Genomic DNA, 21495 nt, shown 5'->3' on the forward strand with positions numbered 1-21495 from the left:
TGGCTGGGTATTGACTGGGGCTGCCCTCATTTACCCCCTTCACCCTGGTAGGGCTCCATGCTCCACTCTGCGAATCCCTGCAGATTTGGTTATGGCTAACGAGAATACCCTGAGTTAAATACTCCGAACACTCAGTAGCTCTCACATTGCAGAGATAAGCCTGGCTTATCTGTCTGACTGGCTCTTGACTGGGGCTGCCATCATTTACCTCCTTCACCCTCAATGGGCTCCAGTTTCACCCTCTTAGTCTCTACTCCCAGGAGTAGGAAGAAGTTACCCACTGACCCTCCAACCACTGATCCAAGTTCAGATATTATTCAACCCCCTAATTGTTATGGTTAGGATCAGAGGTTAAACTGATCCTAGATCTGTTGTTAACAGCAACTTCAATTTCTACCTCCGCCTGTTGATTCCCAGTCAGACAGACCAGCCAAACTGCCCTCTGACCTCTCTGTAACCCTGCTCACACAGGAAGCTACAGCCAGGGGGAAGGTGTTGTGAGGAGTTCGGTGAATCCCAAACCACACCCTCGCCCCTACCAACTCGCCCTCCGTTGTCACGTGTTAATGACGAAACTCAGAGGGTGACTTCCAGAGAGTGGTGTGGGGATCAATAAACCCATCAACTTAACCAATTCCCCCTGTCGTTTTACAAGATATAAACTTCCGTAACAGTTAAACATTTCATTTGGGAGGTGGTTCATATTTTACATGTGTCAAGTCTCGAAATCAGACATAAACAAATGCAGGTAGCATACAATTAGGCACGCCTCTCCATACTTTTGTATTAAATTGTGCAACTCCAAAAATATCGTGGTGCATGTCGGGATAGCTCTTGGCTCTAAAGCCTGCAGCCTTGCTGGCTTGGCCGAAGTGGCTATTGGAGGATCTAATAATTAGCCCCTACATCCTCTATGATTCTCAATCCCGCCGCTTTGGGGCACTTGTGCATGGAGGACCGAGGGGTGAGGGGAAGGGAGTGATTTGGGAGTCAGCCGTTGTGTTTCTGAGTCACAGTGGGTAGTCAGGAAGTGGCTGCTAGCCCCTCTGAATACCAGCTCCAGTGTCAACCCAGCATCCCCCACCCTCCCCTGACCACCCAGGTTTAGCTTTAAACAAGAGCCTTATAGGACCACCATCCTAACCTAACAAGTCCCTTACCCAGTGAAATGTTCTCCCCCCCCCCCTCTCTCTCTCTCATTAACTCACCTTCCCTCTCTCCATCTCTCTCTCTCTCTTAAATTAGTTGATTAAATGAAAACAGTATAAAAAAACAGATGGACAGTGTGGTCATCTATTTTCAAATGTTTTACTTATTAAAAGTTATTAAAATCCACTAGAGCCACACAGTGTTCTGAGTACTTCTCCATCATGTCCATTCCCATGTTGGGGAGGTGAGGAGCCCAATGGACAGGCTCAACCCAATGAAAACCAATGAGAACCACATGTAAAAGAACACGTGCAAAACTGAACTGACGTTCTGAACTCCCCTGGTTACGTCCCAAATGAAACCCTATTACCTATACAGTGACTTTGGTCAAAAGTAGTGCGCTATATAGGGAATAAGGTTCAATTTTGGAGGTAACCAATGACTCATCCCTCTATGGCTGTCTAGGGCTTAATCAGTGGTCCTGCTCTTATGACATGTCACAATTATTATCATCCATATACAGATGATGCAATGCTAAGTTTTTATATAAAGTATGTCAAAATATATCATAAACATAAAGCCCAAAACTCATCTAAAGTCCTTCACCCAATAAATAACTTTTGCTCCCATGGATTTGAAGTCTATATTCTCATTCCTGCTTCGATAATGCAGTCATAACTTTACTTCAGGAGAAGCAACATAATTCTAGCTACTTTCACACAATCCTGCGGCAACTCATTTTGATTTAGAACCTTTTAGGGCTAGGCGTTCCGCTGGCGTCCCGCTAACTTCCGGTGATACTGGAGAGCACGCAATTCAAATAAATAATCCCAAAAATTATGGATATTTAACATTTAGGTACATATAAGTGTCTTATATCGGTTGAAAGCTTAAAATCTTGTTAATCTAACTGCACTGTCCGATTTACAGTAGCTAAATGATGTGGGGATGGCGCCCCACATCAAAATATTTTTCCACCGGCACAGGTTTCATAAATTCACAAATAGCGATTAAATATTCACTTACTTTTTGAAAATCTTCCTCTGATTTGTCATCCAAAGGGTCACAGCTATAATATGTAGTGTTGTTTTGTTAGATAAAATTCTTCTTTATATCCCAAAATGTCTGTTTAGTTGGCACCATCGATTTGAGTAATCCCTGTTCACCATGCAGAGAAAGGAATCCGAAAATCTACCCCTAAACTTTGTTTCAACAAGTCAAAATACGTTTCTATCTACTCCTCAGATACCCGAAAATGTAATCAAACTATAATCTTTCTTACGGAAAGAAGTATGTTCAATAGGAAACCGATTTTAGCAGGTGCGTCCTGTCTTCATGTCGCTCGCAAACACGAATTTCCAAGACTGTGTCCCTGTACTAAAACTGATATTTCTTATTCGTTTTGGAAGTTACAAGCCGGAAAACTTAAAAATAGACTGCTGACACCCTCTGGAAGCCATAGGAATTGCATCCAGGGAGCTAATTGTCAGTATACCCTTATACATGCTCATTGTAAGAGCATGGTCTCTCTACAAAACATAATTCTGGTTGGTTTTTCTTTGGATTTGGATTTTCTCCTACCATATCTATTGTGTTATATTCTCCTACATTATCCTAACATTTCTACAAACTTCAAAGTGTTTTCTTTCCAATGGTACCGATTATATACATATCCTGGCTTCAGGGCCTGAGCAACAGGCAGTTTACTTTGGGCACGTCATTCAGGCGGAAATTGAGAAAAAAGGGGCCTAGCCCTAAGAATTTTTACTTTTTTATTTTACCCCCCTTTTTCGTGGTATCCAATTGGTAGTAGTTACTGTCTTGTCTCATCGCTGCAACTCCCGTACGGACTCAGGAGAGGCAAAGGTCGAGAGTCATGCGAAACACAACCCAACCAAGCTGCACTGCTTCTTGACACAATGCACATACATCCAACCCAGAAGCCAGCCGCACCTATGTGTCAGAGGAAACACTGTACACCTAGCGACCTGGTCAGCATGCACTGTGCCCAGCCCGCCACTGGAGTCACTAGTGCACGACGAGACAAGATATCCCTGCCAGTTAAACCCTCCCTAACCCGGACGACGCTGGGCCAATTGTGCGCCGCCCCATGGGCCTCCTGGTAGCGGCCGGCTGCGACAGAGCCTGGGCGCAAACCCAGAATCTCTGGTGACACAGCTAGCACTGCGATGCAGTGCTCTAGACCACTGCGCCACCTAGGAGGCCCCCCTAAGAAATCTTTAAGAAGCTACAAATTTGGCGCTGCAGTATTTAAGCCAGGTTCCATGGCTCAGGAAAAAAACATCAACAGCTTTTTCCTCTGAAACTAGTCTGCTCCAGGGCTCTTTCTGATGCACTCTCTGCATGCCAAATGGTACCTTATGGCACCCTATGGGCCCTTGTCAAAAGCAATGCACTTTGTAGGGAACAGGGTGCCATTTGGGATGGACATACTGTCTTTACAGCCTAGTAATGGCCACAGAAACATAGAAATACATTTAACCCTGAACGGCTCCTACACAGAGGGGAGTTCTGTTCCATCACCTTGGCTTGGGCAGCAGTGGTTGTATTGTAGCTGTGATGGAGAGCGAGTGAGAGTGAGAGAGAGTTTGAGAGAGAGAGAGAGATAAAGAATGAAAGTGAGAGAAAGAGCGAGAAAGAGAAAGAGAGAGAGAATTAGAGAGAGCGAGAGAAAGCGAGAGAGAGTGAGAGGAGAGAGAGCAAGAGAGAGAGAGAGAGAGAGGAGAGAGAGAGAGAGCGAAAGCGAAAGCGAGAGAGAGGAGAGAGAGAAAGGGCGAAAGCAAGAGAGAGAGAGAGAAAGATTGCTTGTATCTTGAGCCAGTAAAAACAGGGATAAATACAGAGAGAGGTATAGATAGATAGTTAAATAGAAAGATAGATATTTTCCACTCCCTCCCCCTTCTCCCCTTCCTCTCCTCAGGAGGTGTCGTCAAAGTCCCCTTGGCACGTGTTCAGCAGATGGACCCATGGTCCAGGCTTATCTCTCTCTCTCTCTCTCTCTCTCTCTCTCTCTCTCTCTCTCTCTCTCTCTCTCTCTCTCTCTCTCTCTCTCTCTCTCTCTCTCTCTCTCTCTCTCTCTCTCTCTCTCTCTCTCTCTCTCTCTCTCTCTCTCTCTCTCTCTCTCTCTCTCTCTCTCTCTCTCTCTCTCTCTCTCTCTTGCTCTCTCTCCCACTCTCTCTCTTATTCCTCTCCTCATCCATCTCTCTCAGGCATTGAAAGCCCAGGTCCACATTCTCCTGCTTTCTCATATTCCACTAAAGCCCACACACTTTAAGTGGATCTTTATCAGCAATACCCCAGCCAGCCTCTGTTGTGTTCTGTTGTGTTCAGACGTGCTCTACCTCCCAATCTATCTTCTATCTCCTCCTCTAGCCTTCTCGTCTTCTCCTCCATACTGCCTAGCTAATCCTACTTATATCTCAGTTTTCGTTCCTCCACAACATAAGACTAACTGTTCTCTTACTGCAGCCCTCTGTGACCCTGTGCAACTTTGATATCAATGTGTACATTGGTGTCACATCAGACCCTATGAGTATCAGACAAGATCTGCTGTTAGATCTGTGTCAACCTAATCTGACAGAGAGAGAGAGAGAGAGAGAGACCTGTGCTGGTGTCTATTGGTGTGGAACTAATGAAAAGTGTGTCACTGGTGTAACGAACGATGTAACACACACTGACATACACCCTATTACCTATGTAGTGCACTATGGGCTCTGGTCAAAATCAGTGCACTATATAGGGTACAAAGTGCTATTTGGGATGCAGGCATGGTGTAGAGTAACAGTGTGTAAGTTCTTGGGCGGTGCGGTGTGTGGTGTGGAGCAGACTACTGACAGACCTCCACAGGGGGGTGGATGCTGGAAGTCTGACACCTGGACTGCGTTTCAATCGGCACCCTATTCCCCATGGGCCCTGGTCAAAAGTAGTGCACTATATAGGGAATAGGGGGCTATTTGGTATGCATCCGCACCACTTTCCCCCTCTAGTTGTTTAGTTAATATGGCACCACTTCCCCTTCTAGTTGTTTAGTTAATATGGCACCACTTGGCACCTTGTAGTTGCTTAGTTAATATGGCACCACTTCCCCCTCTAGTTGTTTAGTTAATATGGCACCACTTGGCCCCTTGTAGTTGTTTAGTTAATATGGCACCACTTCCCCCCCTCTAGTTGTTTAGTTAATATGGCACCACTTGGCCCCTTGTAGTTGTTTAGTTAATATGGCACCACTTCCCCCTCTAGTTGTTTAGTTAATATGGCACCACTTGGCCCCTTGTAGTTGTTTAGTTAATATGGCACCACTTCCCCCTCTGGTTGTTTAGTTAATATGGCACCACTTCCCCCCCTCTAGTTGTTTAGTTAATATGGCACCACTTGGCCCCCTCTAGTTGTTTAGTTAATATGGCACCACTTCCCCCCCTCTGGTTGTTTAGTTAATATGGCACCACTTCCCCCCCTCTAGTTGTTTAGTTAATATGGCACCACTTGGCCCCTTGTAGTTGTTTAGTTAATATGGCACCACTTCCCCCCCCTCTAGTTGTTTAGTTAATATGGCACCACTTTGGATACCACCACTCCTGGGGCCAGGAGTTTGTCCTCTTATATTGATGTGGTATAGCTGGGGCCAGGAGTTTATCCTCTTATATTGATGTGGTATAGCTGGGGCCAGGAGTTATCCAACTTATATTGATGTGGTATAGCTGGGGCCAGGAGTTTGTCCTCTTATATATATGTGGTATAGCTGGGGCCAGGAGTTATCCAACTTATATTGATGTGGTATAGCTGGGGCAAGGAGTTATCCAACTTATATTGATGTGGTATAGCTGGGGCAAGGAGTTATCCAACTTATATTGATGTGTTATAGCTGGGGCCAGGAGTTTGTCCTCTTATATTGATGTGGTATAGCTGGGGCCAGGGGTTTGTCCTCTTATATTGATGTGGTATAGCTGGGGCCAGGAGTTTGTCCTCTTATATTGATGTGGTATAGCTGGGGCAAGGAGTTTGTCCTCTTATATTGATGTGGTGTAGCTGGGGCCAGGAGTTTGTCCTCTTATATTGATGTGGTATAGCTGGGGCTAGGAGTTTGTCCTCTTATATTGATGTGGTGTAGCTGGGGCCAGGAGTTTGTCCTCTTATATTGATGTGGTATAGCTGGGGCCAGGGGTTTGTCCTCTTATATTGATGTGGTATAGCTGGGGCCAGGAGTTTGTCCTCTTATATTGATGTGGTATAGCTGGGGCAAGGAGTTTGTCCTCTTATATTGATGTGGTGTAGCTGGGGCCAGGAGTTTGTCCTCTTATATTGATGTGGTATAGCTGGGGCCAGGAGTTTGTCCTCTTATATTAATGTGGTATAGCTGGGGCCAGGAGTTTGTCCTCTTATATTGATGTGGTATAGCTGGGGCCAGGAGTTTGTCCTCTTATATTGATGTGGTATAGCTGGGGCCAGGAGTTTGTCCTCTTATATTGATGTGGTGTAGCTGGGGCCAGGAGTTTGTCCACTTATATTGATGTGGTGTAGCTGGGGCCGGGAGTTTGTCCTCTTATATTGATGTGGTATAGCTGGGGCCAGGAGTTTGTCCTCTTATATTGATGTGGTATAGCTGGGGCAAGGAGTTTGTCCTCTTATATTGATGTGGTATAGCTGGGGCCAGGAGTTTGTCCTCTTATATTGATGTGGTATAGCTGGGGCCAGGAGTTTGTCCTCTTATATTGATGTGGTGTAGCTGGGGCCAGGAGTTTGTCCTCTTATATTGATGTGGTATAGCTGGGGCCAGGAGTGTGTCCTCTTATATTGATGTGGTATAGCTGGGGCCAGGGGTTTGTCCTCTTATATTGATGTGGTATAGCTGGGGCCAGGAGTTTGTCCTCTTATATTGATGTGGTATAGCTGGGGCCAGGGGTTTGTCCTCTTATATTGATGTGGTATAGCTGGGGCAAGGAGTTTGTCCTCTTATATTGATGTGGTATAGCTGGGGCCAGGGGTTTGTCCTCTTATATTGATGTGGTATAGCTGGGGCCAGGAGTTTGTCCTCTTATATTGATGTGGTATAGCTGGGGCCAGGGGTTTGTCCTCTTATATTGATGTGGTATAGCTGGGGCCAGGAGTTTGTCCTCTTATATTGATGTGGTATAGCTGGGGCCAGGGGTTTGTCCTCTTATATTGATGTGGTATAGCTGGGGCCAGAAGTTGGTCCTCTTATATTGATATGGTATAGCTGGGGCCAGGAGTTTGTCCCGCTCATGGGACCTGACCAGGTAAACAACTCTCTGTCAGCTAACAATGTCAGCTAGCACTAGTTGAACACAGCAGAGATACTGCACCTCCCGCACCTGCACCTCCTGCACCTCCTCTCTCTCTCTCTGACTGTTTTTAAACACAGAACATTAGTTTTAAATGACGTGCGGTGCGGACACCATCTAGCCAGCTGAGTGCTGTAACTAACGACCAGCTGTGTTCACTTCCATTGAGCTGTGCTGTGATGAACAGTGAGAGTGAGACTGAGCTGAAGGCAGTGGGTGGCTGGCCCTGGAGAGAGGGGAACCATCCTGTCATAGCCCTCTCTACAGCTGTAGATGTGTGTGTGTGTGTGTGTGTGTGTGTGTGTGTGTGTGTGTGTGTGTGTGTGTGTGTGTGTGTGTGTGTGTGTGTGTGTGTGTGTGTGTGTGTGTGTGTGTGTGTGTGTGTGTGTGTGTGTGTGTGTGTGTGTGTGTGTGTGTGTGTGTGTGTGTGTGTGTGTGTGTGTGTGTGTGTGTGTGTGTGTGTGTGTGTGTGTACAGTATATGCTTGCTCATCACAGCTGGGAACTAACTAACCACAGGCATGAAGCTCCACCCACAGGGACTGGCCCGGGACTAGGAGTTAGTGGGTGACAGACAGACAGGGACTGGCCCGGGACTAGGAGTTAGTGGGTGACAGACAGACAGGGACTGGCCCGGGACTAGGAGTTAGTGGGTGACAGACAGACAGGGACTGGCCCGGGACTAGGAGTTAGTGGGTGACAGACAGACAGGGACTGGCCCGGGACTAGGAGTTTGTGGGTGACAGACAGACAGGGAGTGACCCGGGACTAGGAGTTAGTGGGTGACAGACAGACAGGGACTGGCCCGGGACTAGGAGTTAGTGGGTGACAGACAGACAGGTACTGGCCCGGGACTAGGAGTTAGTGGGTGACAGACAGACAGGGAGTGAGAGAAGTGGATCTCTGCTCAGGTCTGTCTCCATCTGTTTCTCTATATGACTCAGCAGAAAGATGACGTGACCAGACAGTGATGAGGGTTGATGGAACCACATGAGAGAAAGAGAGCGTGCCTGTGTGTTCACGTCTTCTTTAACTTATTGGTTGGCCTTGAACACATGTCCTCTGATCAGTGCTAGTACAGATGTAGGATCTTAATTTGATCACCCTGTTGCAAAACTTTCTTGCACTGCAGGAAATGTAAAACATGTAGTGTATTTGTGGTTTAAAAAGGCTTCTGAAGTTCGTAATTTCCACTTTGAAATGTCCGACTTGATTTTCCCTTCGTAAAAATTTATAAACCCCTACAGAAATGCACATTTCCTGTTGCTGCATCTGTATTAGTATCAATGTCTCTTCTTTCTGAAGCTTCATCCCCAGAACAATAAAACAGCCTTCAACATACCCTATAGGTCTAAACTGACCTCTGACCAAACGCTATGCCTCAGCCATATGACAGTATCTTTCTTATAGATTATTGGCTACAGTATTTATCTTAGAAAATAGTTGTCTATCTGTCTTATAAGGTCAAAAGCAGACCAAGCACTCTCAGATGACGTCATGTTTTGGTTCTAAACACGGATTATATAAATCTGACAAGAATCAAATTAGGAACACAGACATGGGTGATTACTTGAGCATGAAAACTAAAAACTACAATCTGGGATCTGGGAATCTGCCGTTTTTTCGTTTTTCAAATAAAAAAGTGGGCCTTTAAAGAAACATTTGGGAGAGACAGACCAATGCAGCCGGTTCATTCCCAGAGTTAGTTTTGACCTCGTCCATCATTATACATTTTGTCAGAGAGAGGGAACCAATGCGGGCCAGCGGGCTACCTTGTCACCCTCAGCCCTAGGGCCACTGGAATAACTGAGTTTTCCACTATGGCTTCAGATTTCCACATCTCTCACCATCTCCCCAAGTATGTAAACAGTGAGGATTGCCAGCAGAAACAGACAAACGTGTCGTGCAGTGTAATCTATCCTCACTCCTACACTCTGCTCTGACAATCATCCTAGCACCCCAAGGACCTGTTCACACTCACGTTGTACAACTGCATTTGGCACACGTTTTTCTAAACAAAAATGATTACACAAGCATTGCGGCGACACCCCATAATGGCTGTGTAAACATGTTTGTGCAGAATAACTCTCCGTTGTAATTACAACAATATCCGTTGTACCACAACCATTGTGTCAAACGCGTTGTACATCAGTTGTACAGCCTGAGTGTGAACAGGGCCCAATAGAATGGCCTGTGAAGTTATTATGAGTCTGTGAGTAAATAAACACAACTCAGCCTCCATGGATTCATCCAAAATGGGACCCTACTTCCTATGTACTCAAAAGTAGTGCACTATGTAGGGAATAGAGTTTTGGACACAGCCCATCTTGTTGCCAGCCATGGTGTTATGATGTATTCTGCGTCAGGTTGTGAAACACCAAGCCCCTAACCACCAGGCCCCTAACCTTTACATCTTGTCTCCCAAGCAACTGGCACTGCTGACATGCTGACCTGCTGTATTTCAAGTTGCGGTTGAAGTTAGGACTGTCTGTTTAAAATAAAAAAATATTTACTGGCACAGAGAGAGAGAGAGAGAGAGAGAGAGAGAGAGAGAGAGAGAGAGAGAGAGAGAGAAGCCCTTGGGAACTGACTTGTAACAGACTGACTTTAACTTTGACTCACTTCTTCAGACTGAAACTAAAGTGCTGTGTCTGCATCTCTCTAGTTGGAGCCTTCGAATGTCAGAACATCAAAACGGGGGTTGGGGGTTAGTGGGTACAGTCTCACGACTTGGTGCCATGGTAACTTGCTGTGTCCCTGTTAACTATGAGTCACCATCCCAGCAGCAGCACCCTGTTGGGTTGGCACACACACCGAGTGTTGCCATCGAGGACCGTTGGCATCACACACACTTCATGTTCCAATGCCAGACAGGTTTGTGTTGAGCTGCAGGCTTCCTGCAGTTGTGTTTTAGCTGGAACGTTTCCTCCTCTACAAGTACATGGAAGCAAGACCAAATCCAGCCATGTCGTGTTAAATGAGGAGGAATTTCACAAATGACAACTTAATAACAGATCTGATGTGGGCGTCAGACGTTCACGCCTGTTCAGCAGACATACAGTGTTAATCATGAGCTTCAACAGTCCTTATTGATTGGCCCTTACGGGGCCTTCTGAGTTCTCAGTGTGTGAAGGGAGCAGCATCACTACTCATTGCCCAGTCCTTCAGATTAGACCGTCTCCGTCCTGCTTTCTGTAGGAAGGAGAAGAGAGGTGAGGAGAGGAGAAGTGAGGTGAGGAGAGGAGAGGAGAGGTGATGGGGGGGCTGGTGCTCAACTGGCATGCTACATCATCCACTATATGTCCTGGGGACTGTCTGCTACATCATCCACTATATGTCCTGGGGACTGCCTGCTACATCATCCACTATATGTCCTGGGGACTGTCTGCTACATCATCCACTATATGTCCTGGGGACTGTCTGCTACATCATCCACTATATGTCCTGGGGACTGCCTGCTACATCATCCACTATATGTCCTGGGGACTGCCTGCTACATCATCCACTATATGTCCTGGGGACTGTCTGCTACATCATCCACTATATGTCCTGGGGACTGCCTGCTACATCATCCACTATATGTCCTGGGGACTGCCTGCTACATCATCCACTATATGTCCTGGGGACTGTCTGCTACATCATCCACTACATGTCCTGGGGACTGTCTGCTACATCATCCACTATATGTCCTGGGGACTGCCTGCTACATCATCCACTATATGTTCTGGGGACTGCCTGCTACATCATCCACTATATGATCTGGGGACTGCCTGCTACATCATCCACTATATGTCCTGGGGACTGTCTGCTACATCATCCACTATATGTCCTGGGAACTGCCTGCTACATCATCCACTATATGTCCTGGGGACTGCCTGCTACATCATCCACTATATGTCCTGGGGACTGTCTGCTACATCATCCACTATATGTCCTGGGGACTGTCTGCTACATCATCCATTATATGTCCTGGGGACTGCGTGATACATCATCCACTATATGTCCTGGGGACTGCCTGCTACATCATCCACTATATGTCCTGGATAGATATATGTCCTGTTCTGCTGCTTTACTCAATACACATCGCACAGGAGGTTGGTGGCACCTTAATTGGGGAGGACAGGCTCGTGGTAATGGCTGGAGTGGAATTGTATCAAATACATCAAACACATGTTTTCCATGGAGACAGTGTTTATGGAAATGGAATCTGTCTTATCCTCATTGGCTGGATATTGCCAAACATTGTCTTATCTGTTAGAGGAAATAATCCATGTTTTTCACATTTAGGAGAATCCGTTGTTTATACTGACAATGACCAGAGACTTCGCTCAGCATAGTTTCACTTAACGTTCTAAGCAACACAAGTACACATTCCAAAAAAGAACTCTCTACAAGAATCTAGAATATTCCCTTGCATTGTATTCATGTATTGCATCATAGCTCTAGTAATACATACCATCTGAAATAAACACAAGCCATCAATTAAGGTTGCTGGAGCAGAACAAATATGAAATACATCCCAAATGGTATTCTGTTCCCTATAAAGTGAACTGCTTTTCACCAGAGCCCTATGGGCCCTGATTTAAAAGTAGTGCACTATAAAGGGAATAGGGTGCCATTTGGGACAGAATGTACTGGCTGACTTTGGCAGGGACAGAAAGGCCATGCTGCATGGAACGCAGTTTGGGTCTTTATGTGTCAAAAAAGATACACGTCAAATATCACTATTTGACTGTCAAATAACACAATTCTATTATAGAATGTTGTGTGTGCTGAATTTGCACGTGCAAGCCAAGGACTACCATTACGATCACTGTCAAAGCTGTACAATACTGCGTTGGTAATAAGGCATTATTTGTTTGACCGAATGGGAAAACCTTTGTGAGCATTGGAAATTAGATCAGGATCAAACATTTTTGCAAATATCTTTGATACAGGGTATCTTTGATACAGGGTATCTAGCTAGCTTTAGCTTGGTACCTAACGAGCACCAATGCAACCAGCCTGAAAACAATGACCAGTAGAGACTGCAGTCATTTTCAATATTCTTAGCAATGATTTAGGAATCTATGTAAGTATTAGCTAGGTAGCCACTTGTTGTTCTCCTATTGAAACAACTAGCTAGCCAGCTACTTAACCCTGTTGCCCAAAACTAACATTATAATGAGCCTGCTAGCTTCATCTGGCTAGTGTGGCTTGACCGGACCGGGTTCTGTGTTGTGAAGCTAGCCACAATAAGTACTAGCCACAATAGTGGAATTTGCGTTTTGCCTTCACCATTAATCACCATTAATCAAATAAGAACTGTCTTATAAATTAGGGGTATTTTAGGTGATGACACCTCTCTAGACTACTGAAACAGATTATGTCGTTGTGCTGTTTTTTGGGAAGAACATTGTTTGCATCCATCAGCGAGCTAGCTTTTTTTATGACCAGCACTGTCCAGAGCTTGGGGAAGTGTGTCTGCGCTCGTTATTACGTGATGTGCAGTATTTGGCGTGTATCTTTTTGGACACACAAAGACCCAAACGGCGTTACTTATCCATAATATGCATAATGCTGTGGGATGTACACTTACTGCTGCTATTAGAACAGACTGATGTTTTTACTTGACTTGATACACACCGATGTTAACACAGAGGGAGGGAGGGAGGGAGGGAGGGAGGGAGGGAGGGAGGGAGGGAGGGAGGGAGGGAGGGAGGGAGGGAGGGGGTGAGAGGAGGAGAGATGAAAGAAGGACAGAGGGAAAGGGAGGGAGCGAGAGAGGGGAGAAAGGAGGGATCTGCACACTGATGCAAATGCCAATTGAGAAGGATGCAGAGGGAGGGAGGAAGAGAGAGAGTGGGAGAGAGGGAGAAATGGAAAAAGGGGGATGGGTTTGAGAGAGAAAACAGGCACAGGGTTGATAGCCCACATTGTTTAATGCCAAGAAAAGCAGCTCAGATGAAGAGTGAATGAGATGGTTTAAGAATCAACACAATGGAGTCTGCCTGGGATGAGCTGCTTGTGTCTGTCTGCGTGTGTGTGTGTGTGTGTGTGTGTCTGTCTGTCTGTCTGTCTGTCTGTCTGTCTGTCTGTCTGTCTGTCTGTCTGTCTGTCTGTCTGTCTGTCTGTCTGTCTGTCTGTCTGTCTGTCTGTCTGTCTGTCTGTGTCTGTGTCTGTGTCTGTGTCTGTGTCTGTGTCTGTGCATGCGTGCGTCTATGCATGCATGTGTGTGTGTGTAGCCTACCTCCAGCCTACCTCTTCTATCCAGGTTCTTAATGAAAGAGCTCATTATGTTTATATGGCCACTACTTAAGAGCAGACCCAGACTAATAATACCTATTTTCACCGCTCTCAACCCGACACCAAAGACTGACACTATAAATCACATGTTACTCATTGGTGTAATTAATGTTTTGCCAGACTTCTTGACTCTGGGTACGGCTTAATAGCGACCTCAACAAAACTTTAAAGTCAAACTTGATTATCAGAGTAATGTTTTCATTTTTGCTGACTCATTCAAGTGCTGGAGTTCCATATCAAAAGCGAAGGCTACGCTGCCTCATATTTCATAGTAATTAACCTGGAGGAGGGATGAGCAACTAGCTCTCACAGTCTCACGTCAGAATTAGACGTTCATCCATGTTTCTCAAACGTAGAATTTCTAAGTTGTTCCAAATGTCAAATTTCTGTGTTTAAGATTAAGTTTAGGCATTAAGTCTGATTTGTTCAAGTTAGACATTAACTCTGAAGGGTTAAGGTTTGGGATGGGCTTCAAACTAAAATATCAAAAACAACTTTCTATCGCCGGATTTGAACTCACAACCTTTGGAATCAGAGGCAGATGCTTAGACAACACCCTAGCAAAACGGAAACCTACTTGAGAGTAACAGCGATCACTGTTGCCCCCTGTGGCCGGTTTCCACGTCATCTCCCGACGTCCTCAGACATGGATGGACGTCCAATACGGACTTGTATCACGGGTGACCTGGCTGGAGATGAGTGGCTTTTCCACTGAAACAGAAATAGACTGGGGTAAATCATCTAAAGCATTGTGGCAATAGAAGCAAAATAGGAAACAGGAAATAGGAAATAGACAATATCTTATTTTTTGGGGGTTCATATAACTGCTGAAGTGGGTGGATAGCATGGCGGACTTTGGCGGCTGATTTTGGTGGGAAAGGTTGTATTGTGTGTCTGTTTGGCCTTGGGGTTCTACCCCTGCGGCCTTCTACTCATTGAGACCATAACCCTGCAGCCACAGGGTTCACCACAGAAACGACCTGCTGGCCTACAGGGGTTAAAAGTCAGGGGTCATCGTTCCCAGGGGGTGCAGTGGCGACACCCCAGGAGCTGGGCAGACAGGGTGTGTGTGTGTGTGTGTGTGTGTGTGTGTGTGTGTGTGTGTGTGTGTGTGTGTGTGTGTGTGTGTGTGTGTGTGTGTGTGTGTGTGTGTGTGTGTGTGTGTGTGTGTGTGTGTGTGTGTGTTGGGCGGACAGGGGCGTGAAGCCCCCCTAATGAACAACGACTCCATCAATTAGAGAGGGAACGTAAAAATCTCTTCTAAAAAGATAGTTAGGAGAAAAAGGAAAGTGGGACTGGTGGATAATTCTCTGTGACCCTAGTGGGCCGTCTGGCTTATGATACAGCTTTGGACTAAATATTACACACGTCTGAACAACTATAGACTTATACAATAATGCTGCGTCCCCATCTCTCCATTGTATCCAGATGCCAGGGAATTGAGTGGCAACTGGAAAGTCCTGAGGCTAGATCGGACAATGAATGTTTCAAATGGGCAATTAGGGTTTGGTGAAAAGGCAACTAATGGCAAGACAATGTGTAACCAATGGAGGGGTCTGTGAAGCCCTTCAGAGCTCTTTTCATAAAGCCAGCGGAAAGTAAACAGACTGTCTGGTCCTCAATACTAAACCACAATATCCCAGAGAATAAGACGCTGACCTAAGGTCTATCTTCATAACACCCCTAATAGTAAAGGTTAAGACTTTGGGAGAGTAAGCTGTTTCTAGACCAGTGCCTAGGGGCAGCTTCTACCCAGAGCCATATTTACCAGCTGGAAATAATCATTTGCCTCCTTATGCCTGAGGATACAAAACATGTATGACTTTGTATGACAAAAATTATTTACAAAGATATTGCTGACATTGTTTTGAACGGCTTTCTGAACACAAACAGACATGAATAATAGTTGATTTATCAAGAACTGATTCCCTCCAATTTGCCTCTAAAAGGCAAGAACATCACAAAGAAGTAACAGCACTTTAACCTTGAAACGGTCAGCCCATTTTAACTTGTCCTTTGGTGTCAACCAATTGGATTAAACACTCCTTAAAGTGTCACGTCAAGAGCTAAATGGATAGGTTGTTGGTTTGATGGATGGGCATATCCGGCCAATCAGCTCTCAGTTTGACAGTAAGCCATACATCATGTATAATTATGTCCCGGTTAGACTGTGACCTGGAATAATGACAACGCATTATTAGACCTCAAACCAATTGCTACTAAGAAACAAGGCTCACAGGTCTGTAGCTTTTAAAGTCTCATTACTGAGTCACTCTGTAATCAAATTCCTAGGCTTCAATTGTATTACTTAGTCCACTAAAATCCTGTTTTCAAGACGGCTACTTCCAATGTTAAAATCCACTTAAAAATGTACAATTTCCTTAAAAAGTGGCTAATCTCATTTGGTAAAAGACAAGGTTTTAGCAGGAACCTCATTTCTTCAGTGGTAATGTATTTTTCACATGCGGTACGGTTAGTCAAGGGTTGAGTAGGAGCTGTGACAGACATTACCACACACTGTAGATTAATGCTGTGAGTACAGCTTTGGATAAAGGTTCTATTCACACACACACACAGCGCCCGGTTGGAAAAAAATCATGAAAACATATGCTGATTTAATAAACCCCTTCACAACCTCCTCACTACCGTGGCTTAGTCCTAATATGCACACCGAGTACATTTTGTGTGGTATTTAAATGCTTATTTAAAAAAATTGACATTCTGTTGAAAATGAAAAATAAATATTCAAACAATAAACAAATGGATAGAGTTAGATTGTAAAAATAGACACCATGAACATTCTGTAACAGCACCGTACACTTCATCTCTCTCCTGCTTTCACTGCTCTCTGCAAGTGCTTTCAAAGCGATCTATCCTCTCACTACTGTACGGTGCTCTTACCATGTTACTGTGTACTTCCCAGTAGCAGCAGGACAATTTGACCCCCACACCCTCTAGGCCTTTGTTTGTGTTAGATTATCTAAGCTCTGACCGCACAGCGCCCCAGCACCCCCCAGCACCCATCACTCACACCCCATTGACTCAAAATGTAGCCCGATGTGGACCAAGTGTCCCGGTATGTCACAGCATACCCACCCTCTGCTCGTTCTGAGGGGTGACAGTTAGGGAACTGTATGTCACAGCATACCCACCCTCTGCTCGTCCTGAGAGGTGACAGTTAGGGAACTGTATGTCACAGCATACCCACCCTCTTCTCGCCCTGAGGGGTGACAGTTAGGGAACTGTATGTCACAGCATACCCACCCTCTGCTCGCCCTGAGGGGTGACAGTTAGGGAACTGTATGTCACAGCATACCCACCCTCTTCTCGCCCTGAGGGGTGACAGTTAGGGAACTGTATGTCACAGCATACCCCCCCTCTGCTCGTCCTGAGGGGTGACAGTTAGGGAACTGTATGTCACAGCATACCCACCCTCTTCTCGTCCTGAGGGGTGACAGTTAGGGAACTGTATGTCACAGCATACCCCCCCTCTGCTCGTCCTGAGGAGTGACAGTTAGGGAACTGTATGTCACAGCATACCCACCCTCTGCTCGTCCTGAGGGGTGACAGTTAGGGAACTGTATGTCACAGCATACCCACCCTCTGCTCGTCCTGAGGGGTGACAGTTAGGGAACTGTATGTCACAGCATACCCACCCTCTGCTCGTCCTGAGGGGTGACAGTTAGGGAACTGTATGTCACAGCATACCCACCCTCTTCTCGTCCTGAGAGGTGACAGTTAGGGAACTGTATGTCACAGCATACCCACCCTCTTCTCGTCCTGAGAGGTGACAGTTAGGGAACTGTATGTCACAGCATACCCACCCTCTGCTCTTCCTGAGGGGTGACAGTTAGGGAACTGTATGTCACAGCATACCCACCCTCTGCTCGTCCTGAGAGGTGACAGTTAGGGAACTGTATGTCACAGCATACCCACCCTCTTCTCGTCCTGAGGGGTGACAGTTAGGGAACTGTATGTCACAGCATACCCACCCTCTTCTCGCCCTGAGGGGTGACAGTTAGGGAACTGTATGTCACAGCATGACAATCCTCTCTTCGCCCTTTTTTTTTGGGGGGGGGGGGGGGTTTGCAACACAACAGTAATTAGAGAGGACTACAGACTACACAAACAACACTGTGATTTGGGGCTGTGAGGCTCGATTAACCTCGTTTGCTTGATTGACCATGATGAGCATAGCTGCAGAGCTAATGGATTTACTGTTGTCCGCACCATAGAAATATAATGACTGGAATGGACATTCCAATTCAAATCAGCAGTTCAGATCAAATCAGTGGGTAACTGTCTCAAAATTCCCAGGTTTTTCAGAAATCCCGTTTGGAGAATTCCCGAATGTACGGCTTTTCGCCTTCTGATTGCAGAAATGTTACAAATAGGATTTCTGAAAACTTGAGAATTTGGGGGAAAAGTTGTATATGTTCTAGGGATTCTATTTCTATGCTGAGCCCGCTGCTGGGGCTAGGTCATTAAAGATATACAGCGGCTAGCTTGGCCCCCGTAGAGAACCGACAGGGATGTAATGTAAACAGCAGGCCATGCAGGGACTTAACATACAGTATGTCTTACTCTTTATTTACACTAAGACTGCATCTCAAATTGCACCCTATTCCCTATGTAGTGTGCTACTTTTGACCAGGGCCCATAGTGAACTATATAGAGAATAGGGTGCCATTTGGGATGAAACTTATAGAACCTACATACTGTTATATATTCTATAGCGCACAGGGATTAAGCTAGCTGACATCATTGTCTCTGTTATTCTGCACACAGCAGTATTAAGTGGGATGCTGTTTAATTACAGTTTTATTGTCATAATATTATCCCAGTTCTTGTCATTCTTAGGCTACAGTAGATTTTCCATATTGAATTCCAGTGTTACTGTAATAAACAATAGGCTTAAGCCAATGTGCATCAATCATTGAAGAGTACTGTCACACAGACGGCTCTGTATTTTCCCATGTCAGATGAGTCCAATATGCTGTATCCTCACATCCCACTGGGCACACACTGGTTGAATCAACGTTGTTTCCATGTCATTTCAATGTAATTACGTGAAACCGACGTGGAATAGACGTTGAATTGACGTCTGTGCCCAGGGGGAAATCATCACTTTGTTTACAGACTAATAGACAATGGAACAATCAATCAACTCATTACTGGTAAGAAGAGAGTGACAACAACATAGTAATACTTACACAACACAAACCACACACACGCATACACCAAACAAGCATACAGTAAAAACAGACTCTCTGACATGAAGATCAGACCTCTTATGACAGCTGTTTGACAGGTGTTGTTCCATCTAGACAGGTGTTGTTCCATCTAGACAGGTATTGTTCCTTCTAGATATGTGTTGTTCCTTCTAGACAGGTGTTGTTCCATCTAGACAGGTGTAGTTCCTTCTAGACAGGTGTAGTTCCTTCTAGACAGGTGTTGTTCCATCTAGACAGGTGTTGTTCCATCTAGACAGGTGTTGTTCCTTCTAGACAGGTGTTGTTCCATCTAGACAGGTGTTGTTCCATCTAGACAGGTGTTGTTCCATCTAGACAGGTGTTGTTCCATCTAGACAGGTGTTGTTCCATCTAGACAGGTGTTGTTCCTTCTAGACAGGTGTTGTTCCTTCTAGACAGGTGTTGTTCCATCTAGACAGGTGTTGTTCCTTCTAGACAGGTGTTGTTCCATCTAGACAGGTGTTGTTCCTTCTAGACAGGTGTAGTTCCATCTAGACAGGTGTTGTTCCTTCTAGACAGGTGTTGTTCCTTCTAGACAGGTGTTGTTCCATCTAGACAGGTGTTGTTCCTTCTAGACAGGTGTTGTTCCATCTAGACAGGTGTTGTTCATTCTAGACAGGTGTAGTTCCATCTAGACAGGTGTTGTTCCTTCTAGACAGGTGTTGTTCCATCTAGACAGGTGTTGTTCCTTCTAGACAGGTGTTGTTCCATCTAGACAGGTGTTGTTCCATCTAGACATGTGTAGTTCCATCTAGACAGGTGTTGTTCCATCTAGACAGGTGTTGTTCCATCTAGACAGGTGTTGTTCCTTCTAGACAGGTGTTGTTCCATCTAGACAGGTGTTGTTCCTTCTAGACAGGTGTTGTTCCTTCTAGACAGGTGTTGTTCCTTCTAGACAGGTGTTGTTCCTTCTAGACAGGTGTTGTTCCATCTAGACAGGTGTTATTCCTTCTAGACAGGTGTTGTTCCTTCTAGACAGGTGTTGTTCCATCTAGACAGGTGTTGTTCCTTCTAGACAGGTGTTGTTCCTTCTAGACAGGTGTTGTTCCTTTTAGACAGGTGTAGTTCCATCTAGACAGGTGTAGTTCCTTCTAGACAGGTGTTGTTCCTTTTAGACAGGTGTAGTTCCATCTAGACAGGTGTAGTTCCTTCTAGACAGGTGGTGTTCCATCTAGACAGGTGTTGATCCTTTTAGACAGGTGTAGTTCCATCTAGACAGGTGTAGTTCCTTCTAGACAGGTGTTGTTCCATCTAGATAGCTGTTGTTCCTTCTAGACAGGTGTTGTTCCTTCTAGACAGGTGTAGTTCCATCTAGACAGGTGTAGTTCCTTCTAGACAGGTGTTGTTCCTTCTAGACAGGTGTTGTTCCATCTAGACAGGTGTTGATCCTTCTAGACAGGTGTAGTTCTATCTAGACAGGTGTTGATCCTTTTAGACAGGTGTAGTTCCATCTAGACAGGTGTAGTTCCTTCTAGACAGGTGTTGTTCCTTCTAGACAGGTGTTGTTCCATCTAGATAGCTGTTGTTCCTTCTAGACAGGTGTTGTTCCTTCTAGACAGGTGTAGTTCTATCTAGACAGGTGTTGTTCCATCTAGATAGCTGTTGTTCCTTCTAGACAGGTGTTGTTCCTTCTAGACAGGTGTTGTTCCTTCTAGACAGGTGTTGTTCCTTCTAGACAGGTGTTGTTCTATCTAGACAGGTGTTGTTCCTTCTAGACAGGTGTTGTTCCTTCTAGACAGGTGTTGGACCATCTAGCTGGCATAAAACTCTCTCTCTCTCTATGTCTCTTTCGCTTTCTCTCTCTCTCTCATTCTTTCTTTCTCTCTCCTTTCAATTCAATTCAATTAATGTGCTTTATTGGCATGGAAACATATGTTAACATTGCCAAAGCAAGTGAAATAGATAATAAACAAAAGTGAAATAAACAATACAAAATTCACAGTAAACATTACACTCACAGAAGTTCCAAAATAATGAAGACATTTCAAATGTCATATTATGTACAATTGAAGTGGGAAGTCTACATACACTTAGGTTGGAGTCATTAAAACTAGTTTTTCAACCACTCCACAAGTGTCTTGTTAACAAACTATAGTTTTGGCAAATCGGTTAGGAAATCTACAAATGTATCTATATCCACAGTATAACGAGTCCTATATCGACATAACCTGAAAGGCCGCTCAGCAAGAAAGAAGCCACTGCTCCAAAACCGCCATAAAAAAGCCAGACTACGGTTTGCAACTGCACACGGGGACAAAGATCGTACTTTTTGGAGAAATGTCCTCTGGTCTGATAAAACAAAAATAGAACTGTTTGGCCAGAAAGACCATCGTAATGTTTGGAGGAAAAGGGGGGAGGCTTGCAAGCCGAAGAACACCATCCCAACCCTGAAGCACGGGGGTGGCAGCATCATGTTGTGGGGGTGCTTTGCTGCAGGAGGGACTGGTGCACTTCACAAAATAGATGGCGTCATGAGGCAGGAAAATTATG

Source organism: Salvelinus alpinus, chromosome 11 (assembly GCF_045679555.1).
Source record: "Salvelinus alpinus chromosome 11, SLU_Salpinus.1, whole genome shotgun sequence".
NCBI classification, from domain to species: Eukaryota; Metazoa; Chordata; class Actinopteri; order Salmoniformes; family Salmonidae; genus Salvelinus; species Salvelinus alpinus.